The sequence below is a fragment of the Arachis ipaensis genome, chromosome B09, assembly GCF_000816755.2.
Source record: "Arachis ipaensis cultivar K30076 chromosome B09, Araip1.1, whole genome shotgun sequence".
In the NCBI taxonomy this organism is placed as follows: domain Eukaryota; kingdom Viridiplantae; phylum Streptophyta; class Magnoliopsida; order Fabales; family Fabaceae; genus Arachis; species Arachis ipaensis.
Window position 1 is genome coordinate 788,422 of NC_029793.2, and position 6,491 is coordinate 794,912.

A 6,491-nucleotide genomic window follows, 5' to 3' on the forward strand; every position below is an offset into this window, starting at 1 on the left:
CATTAAAGTCTTTGTAATTATAAATATCTAATAAACATAATTATAAACTAAGTTTTCATCCAAAACATAATTATAAATATTATTCTCAAAGCAAAATAAACATAATCCAAAACATAATTATAAATATTGTCTCTAAAACAAAATAAACATAATCCAAAACACTCAATTTTCATCTTCATTATCTTGTAAGTTGGGTTGGGAGAAGTTGAGTTTTGGCAAAAAAATTGTAAAAATACCCCTTGCCAAAAAAATACTAAACCCGGCGGGGAAGCCCGCCCCACCCGCCAAAACCCGCGGTTTAAGCGGTGCGGGTTAGACGGACTTTTGCTATTTGGCGGTCCTAATTTTCCAGCTCAGACCACCTTTTTTGGCGGGTTACGCGGACCGACCCGGTGGGTTTAGGTCTGTTTGCCACCCCTAGCCTTGTTCCCACTAAATTACACCAGTATATAAAAGAAATTTTCATCCTCTAAAATATAAATTTTAAAAAGTAAAGTGTGATCTTTCACTATTTAATATTTATGTATAGGTAAGAGTACCAAGAAAAAATATGAAAAAAAAATTATTTAAGAGTAAAAGATTACATTTTATCCTCTAAAGTAAAAACTCAAAATTTAAAAAATCCAAATTTATATAAAAAGGTATTAACTGTTAAACATTAAATAATATCATGACAAAAAAAATCATTAAATAATGTCAATTAATTCATTAATAATTTTTTGGTTGAACAACTAATTCGTCCAGATTTAAACTCTCACTTTGAAAATGTTTTTAAGTCTCATTTCAATCTTAGTTAGAAATTTTTCTTTTGGTAGTTTGGTTCAATAACCCTAACTCTCTTTAACCCTAACTCTGTCTTAGCTAAAAACAAGTGTAATTATCCGTGCGATGCATGTGTCATGCACGTGATAAAATCGAATAAAATATCAAACTGATAATTAAATAAAAACAGAAAAATAGTATTACAAAATTTACAAAAAACAATAATAAATAAAGAAAGCCTCTAATAACATTTTCATTAAAAATTAAATTATAAACAAATTAAAAAATTGGAATCAGAGGAGCTTTGAACATTGGGTTCCAATTGTCCATCACAGTTGGGATCCTAGTGGCGAATGTACTCAACTATTTCTTTGCAAATATCAAAGGTAGATGGGGATGGAGGCTTATCTTTGGTAGTGCAATGGTCTCTGCACTCATCATCACAATCGGATCATTGGTCCTTCCAGACACACCCAACTCTATATCGAGTGTGGAGAGCACGAAAAGGCTAGGCAACAACTGAGGAAGAAGACATTGATGAAGAGTTCAACGATCTTATTGCCGCAAGTGAGGAATCGAAGAAGGTGGAACACCCTTGGAGGAACCTGCTGCAGCGCAAGTACAGGCCTCACCTCACCATGGCAATCATGATTCCATTCTTCCAGCAATTCACGGGCATTATTGTCATCATGTTTTATGCGCCTGTGTTGTTCGGTTCCATTGGCTTCAAGGACAACTCTGCTCTCATGTCAGCCGTCATCACCGGTGTCGTAAATGTGGCTGCCACTGTTGTGTCTATATATGGGGTTGACAAGTGGGGTAGGAGAGCCTTTTTTCTAGAAGGCGGAGCCCAAATGATCATATGTCAGGCCGTAGTAGCCGCTGCTATTGGAGCCAAGTTCGGAATTGATGGAAACCCCGGTGATTTGCCAGTGTGGTATGCTATTGTGGTGATGATGTTTATTTGCATCTATATCTGGTATATTATAATCTATTCAACGAATGAGATCAAATTGCACATTTTAAACGTTTTTGCGTAAGCATTTATCTCTGGCAAAAATACCAAAACAAAAAATTATTGTTACATTGGATGATTTTAATACGAAAAAAAAGTTAAGGAATATTCTAAATAAAAAATTACGTTGGAGACGGTTTCGATTTTGACCCTCAGAGGATCCAAATTTAAACTATATCTTTATTAATTTTAAAATTTTTTCTCAAATGATTCGGTTAGATTGGATTTTACCGGTTTTAATTAGTTCTCATCAATTCTAATCTTTAACCGGTCTTAGATTGAATCGAACTGATAAAATCTTTTCATTGAATTTTGTAGTTGCAGAGAAATTACATCCACAATTGACAATTGGAAAATTTTGCACATTGTAGGAATCTTGACTAGTAATTTTGACACATTGTATGAATCCTTGAATAGTGCCATTATAATTAAAGTGGGGTGATTCAATTAACTGATCATATAGTTGGAAAATTTCGACACTTCAGATTACCTGCTAAATACATTATAATTAAAACGCGTGATATATTCAATTAGTTTATCATAATTGGAAAATTTTGACATTTATTAAGATATTTGACTAGTGTAATTTTTAACTAAAACGGTAATACATCTAATTGACTATAAAATAATTATTCACGTGATTGTGATTATATAGGTAATCCACCAAATATAGGTACACACTTTAGTAATCTCTCCGCTATATCAATAGATAAATTTAGAAATATGAATTTCTTTTTTTGACTTCTGATGGATCTCATCAATTCTTCGAATCACGCTTGCAAATCTTAGTGCATCAGCAGTACCAAAATAGAATCTATAGGTATAAAACACAATCACCAATAAACAAGAGTTCAAAAGTCAAAAGAACAATCACGCAAACTTTTTTTCTAAAATCCGAAAATCAAATCTCAGTTGTTTTTGTTTGGTGTATCGAATAGTACGAATATACATGCATCATACCTTAAGATCTTAACATAATTCTGGACAGTACTGACAGATAACTTCTATTAAATCTATACTGTTAGATCATCTTGGTGAATTGAATGCTAAGTTTAACTCGGCACATTTAAGACATTCTCTTAATTGAACTACCTGTTTGCTCCCATCCAACCAGAGAAATCATTCTGCAACTAATCATCTCTGACCTTTCCAAAAAGATCTATCAGTTCATTTCTATTCTCATCCCATTCTTCCATCACAATAGGCTTTAATTTGATCCATGTCTCCAATATACCCTCAACTGTGAGCCCTTCTGCAACCTTTCAAGAAGAACTATGACATAAATCAAGTGATACTACACTTGTCAATTCATAATAAAAAGGTTAAATTACACTGACATTTCTTCATTTAAGTTATAAAACGCCTGGTGTAAGCATGATATTACTTAATCTCAGAACAGGTTAGTGTAATTTAAGATGACAAAAATCAAGGTGATCTTAGGCTTCAAATCAAACAATTTTAAAAAAATAATTTTAAACAAAAAAAATTCAAACCAAATTATATCAATTTTACAAGTGTAATTACCCGTGCGATGCACGTGCCATGCACGTGATAAGATCGAATAAAATATCAAACTGATAATTAAATAAAAACAGAAAAATAGTATTACAAAATTTATAAAAAACAATAATAAATCTCTAATAAAATTTTTATTAAAAATTAAATTATAAACAAATTAAAAAATTGAAATCACCGGAGCTTTGAACAATGGGTTCCAATTGTCCATCACAGTTGAGATCCTAGTGGCGAATGTGCTCAACTACTTCTTCGCAAATATCAAAGGTGGATGGGGATGGAGGCTTAGCTTTGGTGGCGCAATGGTCTCTGCACTCATCATCACAATCGGATCATTGGTCCTTCCAGACACACCCAACTCCATGATCGAGCGTGGAGAGCACGAAAAGGCTACGCAACAACTGAGGAAGGTTCGCGACGTGGAAGACATTGATGAAGAGTTCAACGATCTTATTGCCGCAAGTGAGAAATCGAAGAAGGAAAAAATGAAAAGTAAGAAGAGATCATAGCAATGTGAAATTTCATATAGGACTAGAATTATGTATTCTTAAGGATTATTACCTGTTTTGTGGTGACAATGTAAACTTTTGAGCTTGCAAATCTTAGTGCATCAGCGGTACCAGGATAGAATATATAGGTATAAAACACAATCACCAATAAGCAAGAGTTCAAAAGTCAAAAACACAATCACGCAAACCCTTTTTCTAAAACCCGAAAATCAAATCTCAGTTGTTTTTGTATGGTGTATCGAATAGTACAAATATACATACATCATACCTTAAGATCTTAACATAATTCTGGACAGTACTGACAGATAACTTCTATTAAATCTATACTATTAGATCATCTTGGTGAATTGAATGCTAAGTTTAACTCGGCACATTTAAGACATTCCCTTAATTGAACTACCTGTTTGCTCCCATCCAACCAGAGAAATCATTCTGCAACCAATCATCTCTGACCTTTCCAAAAAGATCTATCAGTTTATCTCTATTCTCATCCCATTCTTCCATCACAATAGGCTTCAATTTGATCCATGTCTCCAATATACCCTCAACTGTGAGCCCTTCTGCAACCTTTCAAGAAGAACTATGACATAAATCAAGTGATACTATACTTGTCAATTCATAATAAAAAGATTAAATTACACTGATATTTCTTTATTTAAGTTATAAAACGCCTGGTGTAAGCATGATATTACTTAATCTCAGAACAGGTTAGTGTAATTTAAGATGACAAAAATCAAGGTGATCTTAGGCTTCAAATCAAACAATTTAAAAAAATTAATTTTAAACAAAAAAAATTCAAACCAAATTATATAAATTTTACAAGTGTAATTACCCGTGCCATGCACCATGCACGTGATAAGATCGAATAAAATATCAAACTGATAATTAAATAAAAACAGAAAAATAGTATTACAAAATTTACAAAAAACAATAATAAATAAAGAAAGCCTCTAATAAAATTTTCATTAAAAATTAAATTATAAACAAATTAAAAAATTGGAATCAGAGGAGCTTTGAACATTGGGTTCCAATTGTCCATCACAGTTGGGATACTAGTGGCGAATGTGCTCAACTACTTCTTCGCAAATATCAAAGGTGGATGGGGATGGAGGCTTAGCTTTGGTGGTGTAATGGTCTCTGCACTCATCATCACAATCGGATCATTGGTCCTTTCAGACACACCCAACTCCATGATCGAGCGTGGAGAGCACGAAAAGGCAACTGAGGAAGGTTCCCGGCGTGGAAGACATTGATGAAGAGTTCAACGATCTTATTGCCGCAAGTGAGGAATCGAAGGAGGTGGAACACCCTTGGAGGAACCTGCTGCAGCGCAAGTACAGGCCTCACCTCACCATGGCAATCATGATTCCATTCTTCCAGCAATTCACGGGCATTATTGTCATCATGTTTTATGCGCCTGTGTTGTTCGGTTCCATTGGCTTCAAAGACAACTCTGCTCTCATGTTAGTCATCATCACCGGCGTTGTAAATGTGGCTGCCACTGTTGTGTCTATATATGGGGTTGACAAGTGGGGTAGGAGAGCCTTTTTTCTAGAAGGCGGAGCCCAAATGATCATATGTCAGGCCGTAGTAGCCGCAGCTATTGGAGCCAAGTTCGAAATTGATGGAAACCCCGGTGATTTGCCAGTGTGGTATGCTATTGTGGTGATGATGTTTATTTGCATCTATGTCTGATATATTATAATCTATTCAACGAATGAGATCAAACCCCAAAACAAAAAGTTATTGTTACATTGGATGATTTTAATACGAAAAAAAACGTTAAGGAAGATTCTAAATCAAAAATTACGTTGTGGACGGTTTCGATTTTGACCTTCAACGTTAGGAACAAAACAATACTTATCCCTATAGTTATTATTATTATTATTATTATTATTATTATTATTATTATTATTTCGATTGATAATTGATAAGTAGTTTAATAATGTATTAAATATTGATTTTATATAACTATAATAAAGATATTTTTCTAAATTAGTATAATTATGCATTAATACTTAAATGCTAATTATAGTATAAGTATAATAAAGATATTTTTATAAAATAAACTTAGAAGAGAAAATGTACATTCATTTTGGCGAAAAAAGGATTCATGAGGAATCGACACCTCACTTTTATTAATTGGGAAAAAATCCAGTTTTAGTATATTAAGTAGATGAGACAATCTTATATGCCACTTAATCTACGCTTTTTCTGCAATTCACTAATGTTAAATACTAAAAAGGAAAAATCATATTTGTCCCCAAATTAGTCTAGACATTCTGTATAATGTTTTTATTGGGCCTAAGCCCGTTAAATACCAAAATAAAAAATAATTTTTTATCACAAACTTATTGATTAACAACATAAAATACTAAGTAAGTAGTTGATGGTTTTATTTTTTTCTTTGTCTTGAGTGAGATTTATTTTCCCGTTTAGCTTAGTTTATTTTGGTCTTAAGGTCGTAGGGCTTTCCTTGTATTGAAAAAAAAAATGTTAATCGCAATTTGAGTTAGATTGGTGATTAATTTATTAGTTTAAGCAGAATCTCGCCTTGTGCATGCAGCAACCCATTGGCCAGCGACAGACCCTTAAATGGAGCTCCATCCGCGACGGATTAGTCCTTGGCCTGTCGGGCTGGGAGATACCGTGGGCAATCGAAAAAAAAAATTATTAATTTAAGCATATAA